Raw genomic sequence first — 27,933 nt, forward strand, 5'->3', positions numbered from 1 at the left:
TCTTCATTTGTAAAGCGTGGAGATTTGGTCTTAAGTCACTTTCTGAGAGTTGCACATAGTGCAAGTGGAAATTTTGAGTGTGTAAACCAGGTACTTAGAACTTAGCTAACAGCCTTTGATGTGTATAACTTGTTGCCGCTGCACTGACCACCCTGTGTTAGTTGACCACCATAAGTGTGATGTGCAGAACCATCTGAATGGCAGCCTGTCTTGGAAGGTATTTCTGCCAAAAGGCATGGTTTTGATTGTGGTTTGCTTACCGGTGATCACCTTTTTGCATTTTTGCCATGACTGTGTCACCTTAAGGGCATTGACAGTGTAGAAATAATGTGCATAATGGCACCGACACAGTTGTAGTGTATGCCTTGTCACTAAAGTCAAGAAAAACTCTACAGTAAAAAGAAACATGATCTGAGTGCCTTAGAAGAAGTCAGCAACTTACTGTCTGGAAGTAAGACAGAGGTTTTGTAAATGCTTGGTAAAAGATTTGACACAACTTTCTAGGAAAGTGGACATGATATGAACCTTTGAATTTTTTAGTATTTATTGAATAGGAGCTTATTAAAGTCAAAACTGCGGATGAGGCTAGTACTTGTAAAAAGTAACAGAGTTGATGGTGAGAAGTGATTTTGTTAGATAAACATGCCAGTCCTTTCTTCTTTACTTAGCATTTTTCTAATTATTTTTTTTTTCTTCTCTAGTTATGCTGTTGCTGTGAGTATTTGCTGTGGCAACGCAGCAGCTTCTCCCCTTTAGTTGCTTTCTATTTAGACAGCGTGGCAAATCTTTGTCTAAGTATTTTTGTACCTTGATGTAGGTCATAGGTTGCTGATCCCCCCCCCCTTCGGTTGATATAAAGGGTACACAGGAGTGGAATGAACCCAAGAAAACCACTACTGCTTCTCTCAGTGGTTAACTTGGAAGGTAAATAGACCTACCCCCTTTTACACAGATATTCTGAAAACTGGATGAATTGGGGAACTGACCCACTGTGGGCCTAAGGACAGATGGTTGGTCAACAGAGTTAAAGCTGTGAGCTGCAGTTCTTGCGGTACAGGACTACCACTAACCTGCCTGCATTCCAGCCTTACGTCTGCTATTTGCCAGCAGCAGCCATTGCCTCAGCACAGATTGCAGACCGCTCTGCCCAAACATTCTTCAAACCTTCCCTGGGTAGGGTGAGCAAGTTCATGCCTCACCATTCCTTTTTTTCCTCCCCTGCCAGTTCCAGCAGATTCAGAGCCGTTAATAGAAGTCTGGTTACCTGGATCACAGTCAGGGCTTTATCTCTCTATGTCTTGGAGCTGGCACACCATTTTCCAAATTTATTTGGCAGGTAAACTAAGTATAAGAGATGTTTGTTTTCTGATTTCACCAGAATAGTATAAATAAGAACCTCTACCATTATTAAGTACAGTAACAATTTGAGGCCAAATGAGAATTGTGGGAACAATATATGCAGAGAAGGAACAATGTTTAAAAGAAGCCAGGATTTGAATGAAGTGTATAATACTCAGCTGACAATGACTGGTTAGATTATAAGTGATGTATAATGTTTGCTACTATAGTTGTTTTGGTGGTGTCTGTGTTGCACAATGTTTGCAACTAAAGTGCTGTCAGTGTTTGTTTTGCACTTATATAAATGTAAGATTGCTTATGTCATATGTGATAATTTAATAAAGATGTTTTTTGTAAAAAAAAATAATAATAATTTGATGCAAATTATAGTAGCCAAGGCAACAGTTAAACTAGCTGTTTACTTCTGGCAGCCTGCTTTTTCTTGTATCACACAAAAGAAATGTTATAAAGTAATAATTCCAAACCAGTAAGAGAAGTATTCAGTGGAAAATAAAACTTTTAATTTGGTGTGTAGTAAAAGGCTGGATTTTCATTATGTATTGCTACTTCAAAAAAAAGTGCAAAACCAAACAAGGGCTGTTTATTGTTCAAGTGGTCAGTTGTAAAGCTGTCACTGATTACACAACAAAACTCCAGTGTGTGCTCACCAATGTAACATGCATTTTCCTGGCTTCTTATCCAAGCTAATTTAGAACCAAAGAGCCACTCTGCAGTGTGTTGTACAAAAAAGGTATATTTTTATGTAAGCAGACATCAACTATTAAAAATATTTAACTTCAAAAACGTGAAAAATAATCCCAAGTGTACACATTTTCAAATGCACAAAATGCAACACTAAGAGTGTTGTATGCAGGGCACAAGCACATACACACCCCCAGACTTAAATGTATCCACTCCCTGGTCACACAAACATGAACAGGAAACACCGTGCCTAGACAAAAACACTACCAATGCATATTCATACACTGTACGGGTACTGCTTACCCCTAAAAAAACAGTGAAACAAACAAATAACATCCTGTGTAGATCCACTTACTAACACAAGTAACACCCTGTGTAGATCAACTTGCTCCTTCAAAACCACCACCAGTAATATACAGACAATTGACCACTGTAATGTGAAGTTGACCTTTACAGAGTTTGACATGTACTTATCTTCAAAAAGTGTTCGATAATCGTGCTGCTTAATATTAGCAAATGCAGCGTGTGTTTGTGTGTATGAATATACTGTACATATGCTACATAATACTATAGTGCATGTCTACAATGTCTACAGCTGAAAGATTTAGATTAAATGCAAAATTATGATTATCTGACTGTGCTGCGGTAGCATTGTCGACTCACAGCAAGACGTTGTCCATTCGATTCTCAGCTAAAGCGTCTTCTGTGTGGAGACATGCGTGAAGGGGCATACCTTCGTTGAAGGTTGTGCATCAGAGCTGGTAACTCGGCATGTAAAAATCTTCTACCAATCATTAGCAGACCGGAGTTCCGTTGTGGCGACCCCTAACCGGGAAAAAGCCGAAAGACACAAACAATGATGGCCTGTCGAACTAGGCTGCTTTCCATATGCTTCTAAAGATTTAGATTAAATGCAAAATTATGATTATCTGACTGTAATGATGGCCTGTCAAACTAGGCTGCTTTCCATATGCTTCTGTGATATGTATTTTATTTTATTTACATTTTGATTACCTGGGTAGAGCACTGATCAAAGAATGACTAATTGCAAGCTCAGTTCGGGGAAATGAATTGTCTGTCAAGTGTGACAGTTTGTTGGGAGGGTGGCCTAATGGTTAAGATGTTTGCCTTATAAACACAAGGTACATGGTTTGAGTCTCACAAGGGATAACTGGCTAGGCTTAAAATGGCTTGCAAGGGCAGTTAGCCTAGTACTAATCTATGAACCTATGAACTTAAGGACAATGACCAAAGAGGTACCTTGATGGAGAAGTACCCTGAGTCTTACTTTACTGAACAGGTACCCCCAGCTTCTGTACCTAAGAAACTTTTTCAAAAAGTTGAGACAAGTAATACTTCATTAAATCTTTCTTTTGTATTACTGTCAGATCTCCTTGTCATTGAACATTTAGCCCTGGTCACTATACTTCACACAGCCGTATCCAGCTGTGATATTCCATTTTTTCATCATATGAGCTGTGGAGCTGTTCTTTTAAAAATATGATTGCTGCACTATTCATGCGACAGTGGTGCTGCAAACCTGTTAGCAAATGATACTCCAATTATTATTGTATGGAAAGTGTGGCTGCTTTATTTGTTGACGGTGTCACACTGTAAATGATAAGCTTACTTCTGTGCAGTCTAGAAATAATCTCATTCTGTGAAAAAGAAATTAATTTTTTTAATTGTTACTTTCTCGTCTTTGTTTGGACTATTGTTGCAGGGTAGTTCCCAAGGTCACTGCCTTCAAGTCAGCTGGTAATCAGTAACCCTAAAAATGTCTTGGCTGGTGCTTGTTGTTACATTTAGTAACTGAATCACAGTGTTTGTTTGGAGACTGTTTATCAGTAACTTGGCTACCTCTGGTTTGTTGGTGATGAGGCAAAAGTCAAACACGTGGATCTGAACTCGGTTACTGATTCAGCTAAAAGGTACATCTGCATCATTTGCTCATAGAACTAAAAGTTAAGTTATTGGTAGATGGAGCGCATACTGCAACAATATTTTTTTATTGTATTAAAATTGAGGGTGCAGAGCATGTGGATTTCATTAGTTTTAAATAGGGGTTTAGAAAGGTTATTATCAGTCCTGTTGATTGGCATCTGACTCTTGTAGTGACCCATTGAACAGCCAATGCCATTCTGAGTTTACTAGGTGAGTAAGGAAATGGAAATAACATTACTAGGCATTTCTTATGTTCGCACTAATACCATGTGTTAGCACTTTAATACTAGTATAGTTTAGCAGTATATGTTTTTATTGGATGACTTTGCAGGATTAAAATGGCCAAGGATCTAGCATGTGCTGCGTAAGAAGAATTCCATTCCAAGCAAGTTTTGTAGGTTTAATGACTGTGTTAATAGATTCATTTGGTATCTCCTTCCATTATAGGTGGAGGTGTCTTGATCTACATTAGCAACAAACATACCTCCAGGTATAGCACAGATGCTGATCCTTTTGAAGATTCATGTAACGATATACCCATAGGAAGAGGGAGAGCTGACAACTTAGTCAGAGTTTGGAAACTAGTATAGTTTTACATGTGCTCATTGGTTGAACTTTATGCCTCTGTGTTCCTGGGTACAATATTCTTTACTGAAGTCTGACTGCTGTTGATCGACAGTCTGACAGTTTACATGTTCTCCCTGTATACATGTGTTTTCTCTAGGTGCACTGGGCTCATCACATGTGGTTTCGATCAGCTTATGAAAGGCCTGATGTCCATTGCCTAAGGGATTGTGTCCCAAATGAGGTCCAAATCAAAAAGAAGAAAGGTCTCACAGCAAATATTTATATAGGAACAAACCAAAGAGGCCCTAATAAAATTGAATACCATGGGCCAGATTCCAAAAGACTTGGTCTGGTGACTTACTGTGAGAGTAATTCTTTTGTTATCTGCCCCGCCCCCCATGTAAGACTGTTTTTAGATAGGGCTCACACCGAAGTAAGTAAATGACACTGAGAACAAGTCTTTTGGAGTCAGGCCCCATGTGTATAAAGGACTGTTATTACAAACCTCCCTTAATGGTAGCATCGTGGAAGATGTAAAAATTGCACCTTAAGAACTTGCAAACATTAAAAATCCAGTTCAGATGCACTAAACACAGTGCAGTTTCTGCATTTTGTTTCTGCCATACCATGGAGTTTGTTTGTATGCAGCAGTTGTTGTGGTCATACTTTAACATAAAATAATGATTTTTATGTAAAAATATATTTTTAAATTATGGGTGCTGTGACATCTCCACTCTGGCCCATTAATCAAGGAGCCTGAATCCCCACCACTGACACTGGAGAGGGACATTCACTTGTAACAAAAATGGATACATCCAGTATTTCCAGATGCAGCTCTCTGCATCAAGCACAGTTTCCCTTAAGTGCACACAGGGAACACACTCAGTCCGGGGTGTGGATTTCTTTGTCTCTCTGTGTTTCTCTCTTTCTCTCTCCAGGACCCCAGTGAGATTCCCCACTGGCACAACTATAGAGTTGAGTCCTCAGCCAAGTCCTCCACCACTCTGTCTGTGAAGCCAGTGCTTTGTGTCCCTGCTCCAAGCAGCTGACACACACACACACACACACACACACACACACACACACACACACACACACACACACAAACACACATTCTTGGAGATTTGATTTGCACACACACACACACACACACACACACACACACACACACACACACACACACACACACACACACACACACACATATCTGGGATTGGCTAGCCCACATTTACTAACTACGCCCCGTTCTGCCCAGACTATAAGGTAGTTATACTGCCACCAGACACTCCAAAGCCAGCTACTCTAAGGTTCTTACAAGGGTACCCAATTATACTGAGTGAAATTAATATTAATGCAAATGATAGTTTTTGACTAGTGCAGTAAGGCTTTCACTAGTGGCCACAGAGTCACCAAATACATATAAATATTCTCAAAGGTTAAAACATTCTGTAAAGGACCAGCCACAATCGAAGCTTTTAACTATATTTAATAATAAATAATATAAAAGAACATGAAATGCTAAATATATATTTACAATAAACACCAGAGTTTTAGTCACAAGAAATATTAAAATAACACAGATGAATAGATTCACACAGATACATAAAAATCTCACTATTTTCTTGACTAATCTAAAGAATTTCTGTTCCCTGGTTCACTTACTAGAGCAAGGCAAGATGAAGTAGGTGAGTGATCCTTCTATGTTAAGTTTCAAAAACAGACTGCTCTCAGACTTCAGTCTGACATAGTATTAAAACATAATTTTAGTGAAATGACATCACATACATCTGGTCATTTGACTTCTGGTTCCCATGCAACCCCCTTGGCTAGAAGCTGCCAGAATTTAGCACATGTGTCAATAATACATATCTCGAGTTTTGCTAAAACAATTTTAACACTTCTGTTCTTCTTACAGAGACTAACACATCATCCCGTCTCTGACTTAATTCAAAACTGTCAGATAACATATTTATGACCTAGGCCTAGTAATTTAAATTCAGAATATTTTTCAAAGTCAAGTGGATTGAGATTAACGTCTTCTCTTCCAGCATCCTCTTTTAAAACATGTACATTTAATCAGTTACAATGCAGTCAGGACCCATTGTTGGTACATTTTTTAACACAAGCAACTTTACAAATGCACTTTCTATACAGCAGCTGTATAAATCAGTTTGATATACAAATGACATATAATTATTTACAAAATTGCAGATAGCTTTGCTGGCATATGATGTTCTTCATGTTTCACTGTTACAGTCATTACATTTAGGGTTATCTGCTTGCAGGTAGCCCTCAGTCGGCCTGATTATCAAAGTTTTGGGTCCTGCGTCAGTTGCTGTCCCTTCTTCCATGACTTCAGGTCGTCAGGGGTATAAAACATGAAGCCAATGCCATTATATCCGTCTTTCTTGCCGTGCGGTGCCCGAAGCAGAAGCAGGTCGCAAGTGCTGGTCAGCCGACTCTTGAAATTTTCATTTTCGAGCTTCAGAACCGAAGTCTTCAACTAAAGCGAAGTACCCTGTTGGGGAAACTTTCTTGCTCCTTACCGATGTCAGTAAAAGTTAATAATTGCATTACATGTGGAAAGCAAATACCTCAAAGATTTTAATTCATACTCCATTCCTTGCCTAGGCCCTGACCATGACGTACCTTGTTGTTGATTTTGTGCTGTATTTAATCAGCGCACTATTCTTCGCCGGTATATTTTCGCCTCTAAATATTTCAGTTCTCGGTTTAATTATCCAAAAATGTTGTCTGTTAGCCATCTGACTACCGGGATTCCGAAAAAACGCAAAGATAAGACAGAGACAGGCCACCGAGGTCCAAAACTGCTGATGATGCTTCTCCTAAGCCAGTCGCCAGTTCACCGGTACTCAGTGCTTTCGCAGCCCCTGATACCCGCTACTTCTGATTCGCAGGCCTCTACTGAGACCCATTCGGAATCCGGTATTCCGCGAGATGCTTCAACTATGGAACCCGCATATGTCTGTACCTTGCATGTGTCCAGAGCCGCTATGCAGACACCGGCTTCTGAGGGTGTATTCAGGCCTACGGACTTGCATATTAAACCGACGCCTCCTTCTTTGCTTAGGCCTAAATCTCAATCCATGCCTAAAAAACCGACGCCCAGGCCACATGCTCAGGCCTCTATGCCTAAAGTACAAATGATGGGAATGGCTGAAGATCTAATAACTCAATCAGGGGTAGCCAACCCCCCCCCCTTCTAAGAGGCCTAGGACTGAAGTTGATTATGAATCTTCTGATCAGGATTCTGTTTTTTTCTGATTCTTCTGATGATCTGGATTTGCCCTTATCTACTTATGAAGATTCTGATGCAGAGGACTCCATTCCCTCTGCTTCCCCTCCTGAGGATTTTTCTTTTGGGGAAACCTTACATACTCTAAGGGAGCATTTCCACTGGGAAAGCCAGGAGTTTTCTGATTCAAAAAAGAGGCTTAGGGATTTCCTTCTCCTACCCCAGCATAGGCCTTTAAGTATTCCTCCTGTACTAGACATCGTTGATGCTTTTTCAGAATCTAGTTTGGCCCCTGATTCCCTGCCTCCTGCTCCCAGAAAACCTGACAGATACTACAGGGTCCCGGAGTCCCACAAGTGCCTTTTTAAAAATCCTATTGCAGATCCAGAGACTATTTCACAGGGGCCCAAAGGCATTAAGGCATCTACTGCTAAAAATCCTACTCCTTCTGATAGAGACTCCAGGGTGCTGGATAGATGGGGTAAGAAGGTTTACACTTCTGCAACCTTGGCCATTAGGGCTTTAAACTGCCGGTTTCATACGTTAAAGTATCAGCAACATGTTACTGGACTGCTTAAACAGAAAATGATGTTGATTCCTGACTGTGTGGAAAATAAAGAATTACAGGATTTAATCCATTCTGCTGAATAAGTTGGAAAACATACTTTGCAATGTGGTTTTGATTCATTAGAGGTCTCTTACATGGCTGCTGTTACTGGGTCTGTGCTCAGAAGGCATGCTTGGCTTAAGGAGCAATCTTTGCCATGATCATGTTAAAGCTAAATTGTTGGATGCTCCTTTAAATCTGGACCGCCTGTTTGCCAACAAGGTTGATGAAGTTCTTAAAAATATGGAAGATAAAGCTAAATCTATGCAAACTGTTAAAGATTTTTTACAAGTTCAGCCTCCTAGATTTAGTAGGCAGTGGCCCTCTAAGAATTGGTCCTTTCCAGCCCCTTCCAGGTCTTCTCAAGCCAAACCCAGACACAGCAAAAACCCCAGGTTTCAGTCCCAGGGGACACACAGAACTAAGCAGTGGGGGGCCTCCACTTCTAAATCTGGGAATAATAAGACTCCCCTCTATGGAAAACTGTCTCAATGACTTCCTTTTAAAATTTCCAAGCACTTATCAACTAACTGCCCCTTTGGGGGAAAGATTGCTCTTCATGCAAAGAATTGGGAGCTCATTACCCAGGACAAATGGGTTTTATATATAGTCCCAGGGATACAGATTTCATTTCCACACATTGCCAACACCAAGCGGGTGGCCGGACCTACCCCCAAATCAGTTGGCAGAGGCCCAAAAACAAGTACTTTCTCTCTTAAGCATGGGGGCTATTCAACTGGTACCAGAAGAGGAAAAGGGACAAGGTTTCTACTCAAGACTTTTCCTGGTACCCAGAAAAGACAATTCATGGCATCCTATCCTGGACCTGTCTACTCTAAACACCTTTTTGGAGATTCCAAAATTCAAGATGCTAACTCTTCACCAATTACTTCCTATGCTAGGCAAAGATGCCTGGTTGGCAACACTAGATTTAAAAGAAGCATACCTGCACGTCCCAATCAGGGAATCTTGCAGAAGATACCTACGCTTCAAAGCAGGCTACACACACTATTAGTTCTCCGCACTGCCCTTTGTGAAAACCCTGGGCACAGTAGATAAGCCAAAGTGCCCAGCTCCAGTTATTGCATTTTGCAGGCAAAGAAATATTCAAATATACCCATACCTGGACGTTTGTCTAATTCAGGCAGAAAGCCAGGACATACTTTTGAATCATCTGGCCTTTGTAGAAAGGGTTCTAACTTGTCTGGGGTACACCAAAAACGAAAAGAAATCACACTTGGTACCCTGTCAAATTATATTCCTGGGAGCAAGCTTGAATACAACTTCCCAGATGGCTTACCTCACGCCAGAGAAACAAATTCATTTGACAACCTACTTCAAACAAGTGGCCACAAAAACCCTGCTATCTGCAAGACAAATACTGCAAGCCTTGGGGTTCATGGCCTCCTGCATTCTTCCAATTCCATATGCAAGACTGCATATGAGGAAACTACAGTGGTATCTAAAAAGCTTATGGTGTCATCATTCTCAAGACCTAGAAACGATGATTCCTATCATACCTTGCCTACGCCTAGAGTTTCTTTGGTGGGCAGAGACCTGCCACCAAAACAAAAGACTACCTTTCACACCACCCCCTGCCGCCCAAACCCTAACAGACGCATCAGACTGTGCATGGGAGGCTCACCTGGCAGGGAAGTGCATTCAGGGCAAATGGAACCCAAGTCAAATGCACCTGCATATCAATCAAAAAGAAATGTTAGCTGTACAGAATGCTCTGACAGCCTTCAACGACCACATTCTTCCAGGACATCTAATGGTAAAGACGGACAACACCACTGCTGTGTGGTACATAAAAAAGCAGGGGGGTACACATTCTTACCCCCTCTGCAGACTAGCCATGGCATTGTGGAACACAGCCTTGAGCTACCAAGTGCACCTACAAGCTCAATTCCTGCCAGGAAAATTAAATACACTGGCAGACAGACTAAGCAGAAACCTCATGGACCCACATGAGTGGAAACTGGAACCAAGGATTTTCAACATGTTGACAAGCAAATGGGGGAGACCAGATATAGACCTGTTTGCCTCTCCCCAGAACTACCAGTTGGACAAATTTTGCACAAAGACTCCCCACAAACAAGCCTGGAAATTGGATGGTCTGTCCTTCAGCTGGAAAAACCTCAGTCTATGCCTTCCCCTCTGCCTCTGCTCTCCAAGGTACTACTAAAAATCAAACATGACAAACCAAGGATGATTTTGATTGCTCCAGACTGGCCATGCCAACACTGGTACCCCCGCCTGCGCAGTGTGTCACAGTTATCTCCATGGCACCTGCCACAAACTCCTTCCCTGCTGTCTCAGCAGGAGAACCAGATTCTGCACCCTCAGCTTCTGACACTGAACCTTGCAGCCTGGCTAATTACTTTAATCTCTCCTTTACCATCCCTCAGCAAACCTGTGATGGATATCCTTTTAGAGGCAAGGAGGCCTAGTACTAGAAAATCTTATGCTGAAAAATGGAAAAGATTCTGTGCCTGGAACCAATCTCAAGGGATGAGCACAGCAGCGCCCAATTTACCTCAGATTTTACAATACTTAACTGAGATGCTTCACAAGGGCCTGTCTTTTTCCTCCATTAAAATCCACACCTCAGCCATTTCAGCTCCTTATAACACAGAACCTCCCCTCTTCTCTCATCCACTGCTCAAGCAGGTCCTCAGAGGGGCCAAAAATTTGAGACTACCCAGGAGAGCTCCAACCCCAGCCTGGGACCTTAACTTTGTCTTGGAGAAACTCACTCTACCTCCTTTCGAGCCAGCTGCTACTGCAGACTTAAAATTTCTGTCTTGGAAAACAGCTTTCCTTTTAGCAATCACTTCAGCCAGAAGGGTATCTGAATTACAGGCCCTTATGGCAGTGGAGCCTTTCATCATCTTTCATGCGGACAGGGTGTTCCTCAGAACCAATCAATCCTTCATGCCCAAGGTGGTATCCAGTGTGGCTCTTAATCAGTCCATTCATTTGCCAACCTTTCCCAATCCACAGAATAAAGGGGAATGGATACTGCATTCCTTAGATGTGCACAGACAACTTAGATTCTATTTGGACAGGACTAAACCTCAAAGGAAATCTGAACAACTGCTGGTGGCATTTGCTGCAGGGGCAGAGGGGAAGGCTATTTCAAAGCAAACCATTTCTAAATGGATAAGCCATTGCATTCATTTCTGCTATAAGCACCATGGAAAACCTATCCCCCAGGGTATCAGACCTCACTCCACCAGGGCTGCATCTACCTCTACAGCCTTTCTCAGAGGCGTCCCTACCAGGGACATCCTAGAAGCTGCTACCTGGAGTTCTGTACATACTTTCATCAAGCATTCTCATTTGCCAATTTCCTGTAAATCCAGAGCTGGCTTTGCCACTGCAGTCTTGCAGAGCCTTATAGCTGGCCCTAATGCTATCTAAATTCCTCCTCCCAACCATAGGTTTGGGAATCTACCCAAATGTAATGACTGCAACAGTGAAACACGAAGAACATAGTACAGTTGTGTACACTTACCATAAATGTAAATGTTCGAGTGTATTCACTGTTGCAGTCCTGGTTACCTGCCCTCCAGCCCCCTAACTTCTTTTGGCTATACCTCTACTTTCCTTTACTATGCTTAAAAGCCTTTTTGGTGTATTTGCTTTTTTGTTGGAGGTATATCTTTGTACTTTTGTATTTAATTGCTTCCCATTAGGGGGGCACCTGACATCTGGGGCAAGAAAAACTGATGTAATGGCGTTGGCTGCATGTTTTATACCCCTGATGACCTGACGTCATGGAAGAAGGGACAGCAACTGACGCAGGACCCAAGACTTTGTTAATCAGGCCGACTGAGGGCTACCTGCAAGCAGATAACCCTAAATGTAATGACTGCAACAGTGAATACACACGAACATCTACATTTATGGTAAGTGTACACGACTGTACTATACACATCCGCCACCCTACTTCTCCTGGTATAGCTGGCAGTACCTCGCATTATCACAGGTGCTATGCAGAGGTACACTTGCAGCCTTCCTTTCATGTGATTGTGAAGGGCATGATGTGTTGACACATTTCTATGGGAGGAATGTTTCCTGTTTCAGTTTATGTGTAAAAGCTTTACTGTTTCATCTTCTGCCTTTTGCAAATGTATTTTCTTAAGGTATGTTGGCCCACAGTGTTGCAAGGAAAAAACAAAAATGGGGGGGGGGGGGGGGGTCAAGGACATTACCTGTACAAAATTATCTACACTACAAACCAGAAAAAGAGGTAATGTCCTTGGGGAGGTTATTGTTTTTTTTAAACACTGTACACCTGGTCCAGTAAGCCTTTCCCAATATACCAGGAAGTTATAATAAGTGTCATGGCACAGTTAGTTTATTCCTCCCATGTGTTCATTCTCACACTCGGCATAAATGCCAAGTATTTCCCCAAAACCATGTCACCACTCTGCTAGGCCTTATAACATGGACTCTGAAGATGTTTGGCTTATTTGCAGTATTTACACTAAAAGCAATTTGTATTATACTTTTATTATAGTCACAATGGACTGCTTTCTGAACTTGGCCACATATTGCACATGGACCACTAGTTCTTCAGTACCTTCTGGTGGAAGGAGAAACTTTCGACCACGATCATTAAATCTGTTTTGTTTTAGAAAGCACACTGACAACAAGTTTTGCATTTGGGCCAATAAGGCATATTCCAGTAATTTATAAAAGTGACATGTTTCACCCCGTTTTGAGAGTCATAGGTTGGTACCAGGCTATCGTCTGTAGGGCCTATACAAGCCTAGCCATAACAATTCCCTGGCTATTTACTTCCTTCACTAAAGCGTAAGTAGAGAGACTAGATATTTTCAGAAAACACTTTGTTTATGGAAAGCCTGATTTGCATTATACCAAATTTGTATCCCAAATAAGTTTAAAAAAAAAAAAAGTGGAAAGCTTCCACAACAAATACATATACAACCAAGCCTGAAAGAGCCTGGCAAAATAGAGTAGCCTCACTAAAAATAAGCAATTAGATGAAGGCATTATGAGAGATATGAAAACTGACTCAAAGTGATTTTACTGACTTTTCTATATATACCATAGCATTTGATGAGTCAAGTGCTGCAATATATTTTCCAGTGTTCCCTGCCTTAATTTTTTGAGCAATTTTTTAATAAAACATCTTTGTAAACTTTTTATTCAATCATGGCTCAAAGAAACATTAGCTTTTCTAGTTGTGAAGTTGACACAGGGTAACTTGAGCTACTTCCGTAGACTTTAATGGGGCACCTTAGTGCATAGACAATGGTGCGCCCATTAAAGTTTATGGATGCAGCAAATGCTTTTTTCCGTGCTTACATCACTGAGGTTTCCTTGTTTTTCTTCAGTGATATCAGTTCAAGGAAAATGCATATTTTATAATTAATTTTAAATATGAGAGTGATGACCAGAAGGAATGGGGAAAGTGCTGTTCAGCAGTTTATGCACTGCATGTTGTTGTGGAAACGTACATTTCAAAATATCTGCAAATCATTTTAAGGACGTACGTGTGTTCTAGCTCCCATGCTTTTGCATGTATATTGACCCATAAGTCATTATTAATGTCCAGTTCAGGTGTTTCTGAGAATAGCTGGACTCACCACTTTTACTTTACTGACAAGCCGAAAAAGGAGTGTATATATATATATATATATATATATATATATATATATATATATATAAAATAAACATATTCGTTAAAAAAAGGAAAAATGCACTGGTCACATCGAGTCGTATAAAACGTGTCATACCAAGCACATTGCATTCACACCATATCTAATTGAAAAACAAACCACTATGCATACATTACTCACTAGAAACAAACCTATGGGCACAGCAAGCATTCCAATAATCCAAACCACGACAAAAGCACACTGCAAATCACACTTAAGCACCAAAACAGTACAGGACACACTGTATTTTTCAGGATGGCAAGCTCAGTAAATATATTGGTAAAAACAGCAAAAGTAAATTAAGGCACCAAAGTTACACACTGGAAATCAGTCACTGTACTTTATTGCAGAAGACAAATGGTAAGCGCTTTCACAACTTAATGTTGCTTCATCAGACTGATCTGATGAAGCAACATTAAGTTGTGAAAGCGCTTACCGTTTGTCTTCTGCAATAAAGTACAGTGACTGATTTCCAGTGTGTAACTTTGGTGCCTTAATTTACTTTTGCTGTTGTTGTGTGTTTTGGGCACCTCAGTGTACCTGCAGCTGATTGGTTTTTGCATTTTCATATTGGTAAAAACATCCAACCTCAATTTATGTATGGATTAAGAAGTATAGTTAAAGAAGCAGCACCACAAAGCCAAATAAGATCTCAGATGTACACCCAGTAAACATACAGAAAGCAAAGCTTATCAAATAACTGAAAGCAATAAGCACCCTGCATATGGAAAAGAGTGGCGTAACTAAAATTCAGACTGTGAAATGCATTTTTGTCCTTGAAAAGAACGCCCAGGCACGAAAGAACAATAGTTTATCCATTCCATGTAGCACACACAGCCAATTCCTAGGAAACCAGCTGTACACTAAGAGTAACTACTAATAACTCTACACATACCAAACAGTACATATTCACTGTACAAGATGGCACCATACAATCAATCATTGCATTGTCGGCAACTTTAACTTTCATACTCGATCATTCATTCTTTCATATAATCACTTCAGCCGCAGCACTTAACACTCAGTTAGTTGAGTACTTGGATCATAAGACTCTAACCCAACACGTCTCATTTACTGTTCATGTCTAGGCCCAATATATATAGACGTATATGTATATGCCTATATATATATATATATATACAGTGGATATAAAAAGTTTACACACCCCTGTTAAAATGCCAGATTTTTGTGATATAAAAAAAAACGAGACTACAATAAATCATTTAAAAACTTTTCCCACCTTTAATGTGACCTATAACCTGTACAATTCATTTGCAAAACAAATCTGTTAGGGGGAAAAAATATAAAAAATAAAAAAAACATACAATACGCTGGTTGCATAAGTGTGCACACCCTTAAACTAATACTTTGTTGAAGCACCTTTTGATTTAATTACAGCATTCAAGTCTTCTTGGGTACATACCTGCCATCAATTAAAGAGACTCTGATTAACCCTAAATAAAGTTCAGCTCTCCTAGTAGGATTTTCCTGACATTTACTCAGTTGCTGCTACAGCAAATCCATAGTTCGCAGAGTGCTTAGAAAGCATCAAAGGGATCTCATTGTTGAAAGGTATCAGTGAGGAGAAGGGTACAAAAAATTTTCCGCAGCATTGGATATACCATGGAATGCAGTGAAGACAGTCATCAAAAAGTGGAGAAAATATGGGACAACAGTGACCTTGCAAAGAACTGGACGTCCCTCAAAAATTGATGAAAAGACAAGATGAAAACTGGTCAGGGAGGCTCCCAAAAGACCTAAAGCACCACTGAAGGAGCTGCAGGAATTTCTGGCAACTACTGGTTGTGTACTACATGTGACAACAATCTCCCATATTCTCCATATGTCTGGACTATGGAGTAGGGTTGCAAGATGGAAGCCTTTTCTTACACAGAAAAGCATCCAGGATCGGGTAGAATTTGCAAAACAGTGTATCAAGTCTCCCAAAAGCATGTGAGAAAATGTGTTATGGTCTGATGAGACCAAGGTTGAACTTTCTGGCCACAATTCCAAAAGGTAAGTTTGGCGCAAAAACAACACTTCGCATCACCAAAAGTACACCATCTCCACGGTGAAGCATCGTGGTGGCAGTTTCATGCATGGGGTTGCTTTTCTTCAGCTGTAACTGGGGCTTTAGTCAAGGTGGAGGGAATTATGAACAGTTCCAAATACCAGTAACTTTGTGTTAGAAAGCTAAAGATGAAGAGGAATTTCACTTTTCAACATGACAGTGTACCCCAAGCATACATCCAAATCAACAAAAGAATGGCTTCACCAGATGAAAATTAAAGTTTTGGAATGGCCCAGGCAGAGCCCAGACCTAAATTCAATAGAAAATTTGTGGGGTGACCTGAAGAGGGCTGTGCACAGATGCCCTCGCAATCTGACAGATTTGGAGCACTTTTGCAAGAAGAGTGGGCAAATATTGCCAAGTGAAGATCTGCCATGCTGATAGACTCCTACCCAAGAAGACTGAATGCTGTAATTAGATCAAAAGCTGCTTCAACAAAGTATTAGTTTAAGGGTGTGCACACACAACAAAGTATTAATTTAAGGGTGTGCACACTTATGCAACCAGCATATTGTATTTTTTTTTTTTTTATTTTTTATATTTTTTCCCCGAACAGATTTGTTTGTTTTTTAATTGAATTGTACAGGTTATAGGTCACATTAAAGGTGGGAAAAGTTTTGAAATGATTTATTGTGGTCTCATTTTTTTTACATCACAAAAACCTGGCATTTTAACAGGGTTGTGTAAACTTTTTATATTTATTTATTTTATTTTATTTATGTTGTATTTGTTTACCGGAAAAGTCCGACTGGACACAGGTCCATTTTCACCAGAGGCCCAGGGAGAAAAGCTCCACAATACAATACAGTACATGAGAGAAGAGAAAAAAATAGAGCATACTTATAGCAAACATGCACAATATGTTAAACAATTCTTATAGTAGACAATCATTGAGGTACATAATAAACTTAAAACACAATTTGTATTATTTTTACAGTTTAGTTTTGTCAAGTAAATGTCAACGTGTTCACATGCTTTCAGGGGAACTATTTATATTTAGCTGTACACAGAAACATTCTCCTGGTTTGGGTTAGCCTTTAAAGTGGCATGAACATAGCAAGTCACTTAAATAGTGGGTTTTCAGGAGTTTTTTGAAATGAATAAAGGAGGTGGTAGAAGTTATTTGGCTTGGTAGTGTGTTCCAGGTTTTAGCAATGGTGCTAGCAAAAAAGGATTTACCAGTATCATTTCTATGTTGGATGACAGTTATGAGGTTCTGGTTACTAGATCCTAAGGCACTAGAGGGAATGTGGGGCTGAATTAGATGCTGAAGTGTTGGGGTTTTCTGAGGAAGGCAGTACAGTTTGTGTGCTATAGAGAGTTGATTGAGTAGAAGTATATGAGGCAACTCAAGCCAGTTGAGCTGTTTAAGGGATAGACAGTGGTGGGACCTATATGAGGCTTCAGTAGCAAACTTAGCAATCGTGTTGTAGCAAGATTCCATTTTATTTAGATCGGTTTGGCAGAGATTAGTCAAGATAGGAGAGGCATAGAGGAGGGTAGATAGAAGGTAAGTCCTTGCGATGGTTGCATTGGTGTGTTTAGTCATAAACTGTCTGTTCCTGTAGAGGAGTCCGAGTTTTTTATTAACTATCTTGATGGTTTGTGTATGTGGATGTCTAACCTCAGGTTATTGAATTTCTACACCTAACAGTTTGGTGTGTGTGGTTGGACTCATTTGAATGTTTTCTTTAGAGTAGATGGTGAAATAACTATTTAGAGGAGGAAATCTGCCTGGGCTGAAAAGAATTAATTTGTTTTTTTTTTGGGATTAAGAAGTTTGATGTTAGTGAACCAAGTTTCGGCTAGAGTGAAGTTATTTTGGGTTAGGGTTTGTAGTTCACTTAGGGTGGGGGCAGCACATATAAGGGTGGTGTCATCTGCATATTCTACTACTGAGGCAGTGGGTGAGGATGAAGAGATCTTGCTAGTAAATAAAGAGAACAGCAAAGGACCATGGATGGATCCTTGAGGGACTCCTATGGTAACTGGTAACAGGGGGGACAGTTGTGCCTGCCATAGGACTGCTTGCTGAGGACCAGATAAGTAGCTGTTGAACCGTGATATAGTGGGGGGACTTATATTTAGGGTAGATAGAGTTTCAAGCCACGGTGGTGCAGCGGTAGCGTTGTCACCTCACAGCAAGAGGTTCTCCAGTTCGATTCTCAGCTGGAGCACCTTCTGTGTGGAGTCTGCATGTCCTCCCCACGGGTGTTCGAAAGACATGCGTGAATGGACGTGCCTTCATTTAAGGTTGGGCATTGGGCTGGCACATCGGCACTGTAAAAATTTACTGCCAATCATTAGCGGCCTGGAGTTCCGCTGTGGCAACTCCTAACTGGGAAAAGCCGAAAGAAGAGTTTAAAGAAGCATACTGTGATTTACCATATCAAAGGCTTTTGATAAGTCTAAGAATATGGAAGAAACAAATAGACCCTTGTTTCTATGGTGGTTAACTATATTGGTGAATGATAGTAATGCTGTGGTGGTGCTATAGGAAGGTCTGAAGCCATGCTGGGACACGGAGAGTAGGTTGTTATTTTGGAGGTACTGCATTAGTTGATTATGAACAACTCTTTCTAATATTTTGGATAAAGGTGATAGGATTGCTATTGGGTGATAGTTGGTGAGCTCTAAGGAGTTACCTCCTTTGTGCAGTGGAATAATATGTGATGTTTTCCATGAGGTGGGAACTTTGCATTCTAATAGAGATCTATTTATGAGAATAGAGACAGGATAGGCTATAGCTTCAGCTGATATCTGAAGGAGGTCTGCTGGTAGCATATCAGCTGCTAGAGTGGTTGGTTTAAGTTTCCTAAGGAGTTTAGAACTTGCTTTGGTGGACACGGAATGAAGGTGAAAACTGGGGGTATTTTTTGTATATTGGGGTAGGCTGGTGTAGTTCTTGGTGTGGGGCTGTTAATGCTATTTTGGGCATTGGCAAAGGTCTGGACTGTTTCGATAAAGAATTTGTTAAATTGAGTGGGAATGTTTTCATTATTTGGTAGCACAGGGGTTGGAGTAGTGGACTTTCCTGGGTGTAGTATACCATTTATTGTGGCCCAGAATTTTGGGGGTTGTGAGCATATTTTTCTTGCATATTTTTATAGTAGCTAGATTTGTCTAGTTTGATTTGTTTTTTGACTTTGTTACAGAGCTCTAGATAGTTTTGTCTTAAAGTACTGGTTTTGTTTTTTTGATACTGAATCCAGGCCTTGTCCCTTTCTTTCATTATAGTTTTAGTATCCTTTTTTAGCCATTGGGCATAGTTATTTTTTATTCTAATGGTTCTGGGTGGTGCATGATGATTTAAGATTTTTATGAAGGTAATGTTAAAGTATTCAATGGCTTTGTCTAGAGATAGTTATTTTAGGGGAGTCCAGTTGCAGCTTTTTAGTGCATTGATGAAGTCAGTAGCTATAAAGGTCTTTTTGTTTCAAACTACTCTGAGGATAGGTTGGCTGATGGTTCATAGGTTCATACTAGGCTATCTGCCCTAGGGCATTTATAAGCCTAGCCAGAGTGTGTTTGGCTTTCGCCACCCATTTTAAATGAATTTTGCTATGCCCTTTTTCGAGGTTAGTATACTGTGCCTCTGTCTAACAGTGACACAGAAGTGATACCCGGGGTAAACGTACGATCTCCCATCCACTCATCAAGATTCCTCTTGAAGAGAGTCAGTGAGGGACTCTGCCTAACCTGGACTGGGATTTTATTCCAGAGTGAAGGGAACCTCTGGGTTATGAATCTGTCCCTCCAGCATGTCCTATTTATTTCAGTACTGAGGCTCAAGTCTCTCGAGCTCGTAGCTCGATGGGATTTGGATTTTCTGAGGTGCAGCATGTCCATTAATTCCGGGTTGGAAATGGCTTTATACGTCAGGCACAGATCGCCTCTGAGCAGGCGGTATGCCACTGAGTAGAGCTGCAGTTTCTTTAACTGGGCAACATATGGCATCTGTTTGAGCCCTTTGATCCTCTTGGTGAGGTACTTTTGGGGTCTTTCCAGTTGCTGCAGGTGTCTGGTAAGGTACATCCCAAAAGGGGCATTGTACTCAATTATGGGCCTGATGAGGGATGAGTAAAGAGGCACGATGACCTCCCCTGATCTAGATGTGAATCCCTTCATGATTAGGTGGGCTATATAAAATGTTTTTCTAACCACTTTGGCCACGTGGTTTTCAAATGAGAGATTGCTATCAACTTGGGTCCCCAGGTCCCTAATTACTTCTTCTGTACTTAATGGATTACCACTTCTGTACTTAATGGATTACCACCTATGTGGTAATTTGTGGGCACTTTGTTTTTGCCAAACGGGATGACTATACACTTTTTGGCGTTTAGCTTGAGGCCATGGCTCTGACACCAGTTGTCTGTTTCTATGAGGCCCTTTTGTAGGATGCTTGTGTCGGCTGGAGAGTCGATTATGGCGCCTAGTTTGCAGTCATCTGCGAACTTGGTCAGCCACAGTCTTTCCGTGTTGGCCTGTACCTCCGAGAAATATATACCGAACAAGAGAGGTCCCAGGACTGAGCCTTTTGGGATGCCACTTGTAACTGGTTTGGAGTCTGACATGGCTCCAGCAATTCTAACCATGTGGGTTCTGTCCTTGAGCCAGTTTGCAACCCATCTAGTGACATAGGGGTTTATATTTAAGCTGGTGAGGTTATCTATAATGCTCGAGTGGGGTATTGTATCGAAGGCCTTTGTGAGGTCCAGGTAGGCTGTGTGGACCACCTTCCCCTCATCAGTGGCCTTGGTGACTGTTTCAAAGAAATCGACCAGGTTTAAGAGGCAGGATCTGCCCTTAACAAAGCCGAACTGGGTAGGATCCAGTGTCTGTAGGTCCCCAATATCTTTATTTATGAGGTCCATGATGATCCTTTCCATAGCTTTGCAGACCAAGCTAGTCAGGCTTATGGGGCGATAGTTTCCAGGATCCATTGAGGCACCACCTTTGTGGAGAGGGACCACTGTTGCTGTGCGCCACTCTTTGGGTACATATCCTGTAGTAAGGCTGAGATTGAACAGTAGTTTTATGTTTGGGTTTAGCTCTTCTTGGAGTTCATGTAGGACGCAGCCCTGGACACCATCTGGTCCCATTGATGCTGTGTTTTTTGCTTTGGAGAGGGCGGCTCTTACCTGAGCATCTGAGATGTCAGGGGGGCAGCACTCTGCTGGGATAGATATTTGCCCTTTTGGTGGAGGGGGGGGGGGAGTTTGCGCTGAACCTGTCAGCTAGGATGTTGGCAATGTCTGTGGGTTTGGTGTCTTTTTTGTCATTTTGGACTAATTCTGAGCATATCTGGAAATTCCCACCCAGGTTCCTAACATAAGTAAAGAAAGCCTTGTGATTATCCTTAGTGTCCTCTGCAATTTTTCTCTCGAAGCTGGCCTTAGACGATTTATGAGTGCCCGTAGTTTTTTGCTAATACTGATCAGAGATGCCTTCCCTTTTGGGGATTTTGCTCTATCATGTAGTAGCTTCCTCCTTCTATTGTATAGTTTGTTTATGGCTGGCGTCCACCAGACAGGATGCCTGCCTTTGGAGGATTGGGTCTTGGTTTTATTTGGGATTGCATGATCCATGCATTCCTGAAGGTGTTCATAGAATGCGTTTATAAAGGATTCTGCGGTCTGGGCTGTATTTTCCACAGGCCCGGGGGCTTTGAAGGATTCCACCTCGGTTTTGAGGAGTGTGAAATTTGATTTAGAGAAGTTTTTCACTGTGGTTTTCTGGGCAGGGGGTGGGGTCGGGATGTGAATATCCAGTGAGATTAGTTTATGGTCTGATCTTACCAATGAGGGATACACTTCTGGTCTGGAGCATAGAGCCCCCATGTTGGTGATGATCAGGTCCAGTATGTTTTCCCCTCTTGTGGGAGTGGTAACAAGTTGTTCCATAGCATTTGAGTTTATAAATTCTAGGAACCTTTGGGCTAGGGTGTTGGAGCTAGAGTAATGCTCCCAGTCTATGTTTGGATAGTTGAAGTTGCCCAATATAATGGTGTTTGGAGAGACCTTCATATTTTCCAGTGTTTTCAGGAAGGCCGAGTGGGGTTCCTGGGTTTGGGAGGGTGGTCTGTAGCAGGCTATAAACTGGAAGGCAGTTTTAGCCACTGTTAGTTGCACATGGATAGTCTCTGATGCTTCGTGCTGTGCCACCAACCTGGAGGTGTGGGTATCTTTGACGAATATTGATACTCCCCCTCCTTTTGTGGTTCGGTCCAAGTTTTGGGGCCGAAAAGCATGGTATGAGGTATAACCTGGTAGTGCTGGGGTGCTCTCGGGAGCCTTGAACCAGGTTTCTGTTACTGCACAGATATCGATGTTCTCCATGCTAAGGAGAGTTTTGAGTGTGTGCATCTTGAGGTTTAGACTTCTGGCGTTGAGTAGCATTACTCTTAGTTTCTTATCCCTTGTGATACCTATGAAGTGGGTTTGTCTTTTGAGCCTTGCCTTGGGATCTGTTCCTAATCAGGTAGGTTTGATGATGGCCACTTAGGGTATCTGGAAGACAGCCAGATTGCTGTGCAAGAGTTGGGTCAGATACCAGGATCCAGTCTAAGATGGACTGAAGTTTGGATGTTTTGTCAATTCTATTGGGGGTGGTTATAGTTTGGGTAAATCTGTGGAGGTTAATAAAGGCAGAGGGATTATGACTGGAGCAGTTAAGCCAGTCAGTATTGAAGTCCCCTAATAGTATGGTTTTATGTGGTAGGGAGCTGGAGATCCAGTTAAGCAGGCTTTCCATTACAGTGATGTTATTGTCTGGTGGAATATAGCCACCTGCAATAATTATGTGTTTGTTGGAATTTATTTTTAATTTGGCAAAGATTAGTTCTACATCTTTGACTTCTTGGGTATTGTAATCTAGTTGTTCTATGGTGAGATGATTTTGGAATAATATTGCAACACCTCCACCCTTTTTCTCTAATCTGTCTCTTCGGATAATATTATAACCAGGGGCAGTAATCTCATTATTATGGTGTTGTGGTTTGAGCCATGTTTCAGTTAACACAGCGATATCTGGTTTGTATAAAGCTAGTAGGGCATGAAGGTCCTGAATTTTGTTAAGTATACTTCTTGCATTAATGTTTAAGAAGAGGAGAGCTGAGGTAGGTCTGTGGTATAGGGGATGTAGCTGATTTGAGTTTGGGTTGGCTGATGTTTTGGGTCCTGGATTGGGGGTGTATGTCCCCATTTCAAGTGAGTTTATGGTCTAGGTGTAGATAGAGTTTGATTAATTTGTGAATTATTTTAGTTTGTCTTTGAGAAGAGTGGGGATTAGTTTTGATTGTCAGTTTATTGGATGAGTAAGAGAAGGCTTGGGAGGAGGTAAGGTTGCATTGCGATATAAGGAAGTTTTTTAGTTTGATGGGATTGGCTATGGATTCTGTTTGCCATGGGGATGTGGTGTGGTTATGAAGTTGAGTGTGGTAGGAGGACAGGATGGAAAGTAGGAGTAGGGTGAAGATTATTAATGGATAGAATGATGTTTTTAGTAGTTATATGTGTAACTCATGTTATTTAGTTTCAGAAAGAAAGGGATGTATTCAAGGGTAATCTGTATGAGATTGGTGTTGTATTAAAGGTACACTATAAGAGGTGTGGTGAAGTTTGGTGTTGATGGGAGTAAAAGATTTGAAGGGATAGGTATTTGAGAGTGGAAGAATTGATAATGGGAGTTGTCTATAGCTACAAGTTGAAGTGATGTTAGGGACTTAGGAGCTATTATAAGCTTACGGTAGTGCTGAATATACAGCTTCTGTAAAGTGTTGAGAGTATGGCCAGTGCCAGAGTTATCTTTTATGTGTTAGGGAGCAGCTATATGGCCAGGAAGTATTGGTCAGGCAAAAAGTTATGACTTCCTTAACATGGTTCGACAACCGCAAACCCAGAATAAAAAAAGAGATTAATGTCCCTTGAAATGTATAAGGAACAAGAATGATAAAAGTCCCCAAATGTCCATATAGCTACGTTTATGCCACGATCTTGTAGACTAGAACACATAACTAATTGTCCAAACGTCAACCACCAAAAACGACACATTTGAGTTAAAAAACAGAGTCTCTTGAACTTGAAATATTCAAGGAGCCATCATTAAATACAAAAAAACCCAGCATAAATGTGTACAAAAAACACAAAATAAAACATACGTACAGACTGTAACGAGTTCAAACTAAAAACTCAGCAACTGGCCTGATGGTCACCAAAACAATGAATCAAATGATGAATTGTACGACCGCCAACTGCGATATAAAGTACCAGATACAAATGTAAAGTGTGCCCCTAAATGAAATCTCAGTACCTGATAAAGCTCCTGAAAGTGACATATGAAGGCAGCAGAAATGAAAAGGAACGAATATTCCCATAGTGAAGAGTCAAAAGGAACATGTAAGAATCTGCTGGTTCAGTGAAAAAATACGACTGACATAAAACCAATCCATTTAGAAAGAGAAAATTCCTATGGCCAAAGCAATCCTAGAACTGAAAGAATGAAACTCCAAAAGAGCCAACATTCGTCGCTGCCGATATCCACTTCCTGTTTCCTGCAGGCTTTGTTTGCTGACTCGGTTAGTTCCACTAGGCCAAAGATCTCTTTTCAGAGAACCAAAGGGCTGACATTTGTCGCTGTCGATATCTTGTTGTGCTAGTTGGTTAATATTTTTTGTTCAAATAGAAATGCTATAATGGCATTACATTTCTACCCAGCAAATATATACATCAAAACTGGATAAATCAGATGAATTTGCTGCATTGAAAAACCTGGGCTGAAGTCCTTTGATTATGTTATCTTATGTCTGTTCAGTTTATCCAAGCATCTCTAGATCGGTAAACAGTAATGGTCATTTACATTTTAAGGAATGACATTTGTTTCACTCAGATGTAAAGCCATTTCAGCTTGTTAAATTATTCCTTAAAGAAACTGTCAGTCTGCATTTGACAAACTACAGTAGAATTAAGTTTTCTCATATAATAACAGATACAGAGTAGTGCATTCGTCAAGGCCTGGTAATGCCCAAAATATTAATGCACTCGCTAAAGTAAAACCCAGATGCAAACATAAATACGTGCAGTTCTGAAGTAGAATCAAGTACAGTATGTGTATGCTTTCCCTATTATTTGGTGATAGCTGTTACCATTTGCATCACTTAAAAGAGGGTCTTCAGCTGGCCTCTTTAAGGATCGGTTTAACTTCTGGAAGACAAACACTGGCGGAGCAATTACATGCTTGTTCTAAAGACACCATGTGTGTGTGTGTGTGTGTGTGTGTGTGTGTGTGTGTGTGTGTGTGTGTGTGTGTGTGTGTGTGTGTACAGATATATATGTGTATGTATGTATATATGTGTGTATATATATTTTTATATACATATATATATATATATATATATATATATATATATATATATATATATATATATATATGGTATACATGCATTTGCGTGAACAACCAATGTGCGAACGCATCGACAGCAGAACCCCAGGATCGTGGAATATCGAATCTGCAGATGTCGAACCCGAGATTACCGAACGCTGGCCAGGCAACTATTCCCCCCTCTCAACCCATGGTAGCGCTTGTTGCAGCAGTTGTGCAATTGGGAATTTCAAATTCAACGTTGCACGACATTCCGAGCATCATTCGGGCATACCAGATTCTACATTTAGGTTCGGCATTATGACGGATCGACCTTTGGTCACGCGACCAAATGCATGGAAACTTATTTATATATTTATTTATATATATATATATATATATATATATATATATATATATATATATATATATATATATTCTCTCAAAGACCATCACTACCCACTCCAATTTGTAGCAGACTGCTGTAACCCAGTATTGGAAGACCGACATACCAGGCACCTTCCCATACTGAAATACTAGTTCACCAACGACCCTGCACCCATGACAAACAGAACTTGCCTAGATTCCTTCTGCCCATTACTGTTGATGCAGAGGCTATTAGGAACACACTTACCCAGTACTGGAGCATCATTTGCAGCAACCTGGACCTTTGCAAAATGCTAGGAAAGAACCAAAATTTTGCTACAAAAAAGCAAGTCCTTAAAAACACTATTAGATTTTCACCCAGAAAACCACCCACAGACCCCTCTAGGGGTTCCCGGTACCTACCCCTGTGGACAATGTTGCTGCTGTAAATACAGTCAGACAGGTAGCCAATTTTATCTCAACAACAGCAGCAGTAAAAACGCACCTATCACCTTTCGACAAAAAGGCAACAGCATGAACGAAGTTTACCTCGGTGCATGCTCCCTATGCAGTGCCTTTTACATAGGCAAAACTACCCGCAAATTCAGTGACCGCATAAAAGAACACCTACTAGCCATCAGACACGGTGTCCAAACGAATGCTATTGCTAAACACCATACCAATTGCTGCCTCAATGGCACTTTCAAATTTCTAATCCTAGAGCAGGTCACCACCTTCAGTGGAGACACAAACACAGCCCTAGAAGTGCGAGAATTGACATGGCAAATTGCACTCATGGCTGACACACCCCCTGGACTTAACGGCGCCCTCAACATTGTGTTACCTAAAATGGAACTGGTAAGGGGAGGAACCAAAACACCATACCAATTGCTGCCCCAATGGCACTTTCAAATTTCTAATCCTAGAGCAGATCACCACCTTCAGTGGAGACACAAACACAGCCCTAGAAGTGTGAGAATTGACATGGCAAATTGCACTCATGGCTGACACACCCCCTGGGCTTAACAGTGCCCTTAACATTAAATGTTACCTAAAATGGAACTGGTAAGGGAAGGAACCAGACAAACGCACCTCCATAAAGCTCTTCAAACTCTTTAAAATCAGTTGTGCATGCCTAACAGTTAGATTTCTGAAGAAGTTCAACTGTACTAAATAAAAATGAATGTAAGTGCTCATCCTAACTGCAGTCTCCGCATGGTCTTTTCTATGATCATAATTTTTAGCCTTGCAGTGCACCTCTTTAAGTTCTCAGGACACAGTATTTGTGCACGTCATGGTTTCTGACTGCTGATTTGCTGCCAGGTGCCATGTCTGTTAAAACTTTTTTAACTGGAGTTTCATTTTTATTTTTACTGTTTTTCAGCATTTCTGGGTTTCATTTCCAAATAATTTTCATAGGTTCATCGGTTGCTACTAGGCTAATGACCACTAGGGCCCTTACAAGCCCAGCCATGCACTGTAAACCCATTTGAATCCTGAATATCATTGGAGTCTATGGGGGATGCATGTTAGTAGACAGGTAACTAAGGGATTTGTGTGTGTGGGAGGGTGGTGTTAGACTGACAATAAGTAAAGTATTAACTGTGTCCATAGGGGCCAGTCCAAGGGTAGATTTACAATTTCCTGTCCAGTTGTCAAGGTTTTATTTGAATTGGGTCAGGGATGAATTCTGTTTTACATGGATGGGGAGCCTATTCCATACTGCAGGGATCCTTTGAGGCACATATCTGTCTCTCCAGCATTTTTTCTGTTTATGTCACACTTGAAGTTCAGATCACTGGATCTAGTGTTTCTGGTGCTGTTTTTTTTTTTTTTGTTTTTGTTTTTTTTTTGCGCATGTGCAACAGTCCCATCAGGGCTGGGTCTAAGGAAGCCCTGTTAACCAGGCAAAGATCCCCTCTTAGCAGCCTGTAGGGGACTGAATACAGAGACAGAGCCTTTAGGCGATCAATGTAGGATAGGGTATTAATGCCCTGAATTCTCCTGGTGAGAAAAATTTGTGGGCATTCCA

General features: G+C 40.9%; 1 protein-coding gene across 1 annotated transcript in view; it reads left to right on the forward strand.

Annotated features, from left to right (window-relative positions):
* Positions 1-27,933, forward strand: part of CRYZ (crystallin zeta) — a 233,433-nt gene that overhangs the window by 78,254 nt on the left and 127,246 nt on the right. The gene's annotated exons all lie outside the window — the stretch shown is intronic.

The sequence above is a fragment of the Protopterus annectens genome, chromosome 10.part0 (assembly GCF_019279795.1).
Source record: "Protopterus annectens isolate FY-2018-M chromosome 10.part0, PAN1.0, whole genome shotgun sequence".
In the NCBI taxonomy this organism is placed as follows: domain Eukaryota; kingdom Metazoa; phylum Chordata; order Ceratodontiformes; family Protopteridae; genus Protopterus; species Protopterus annectens.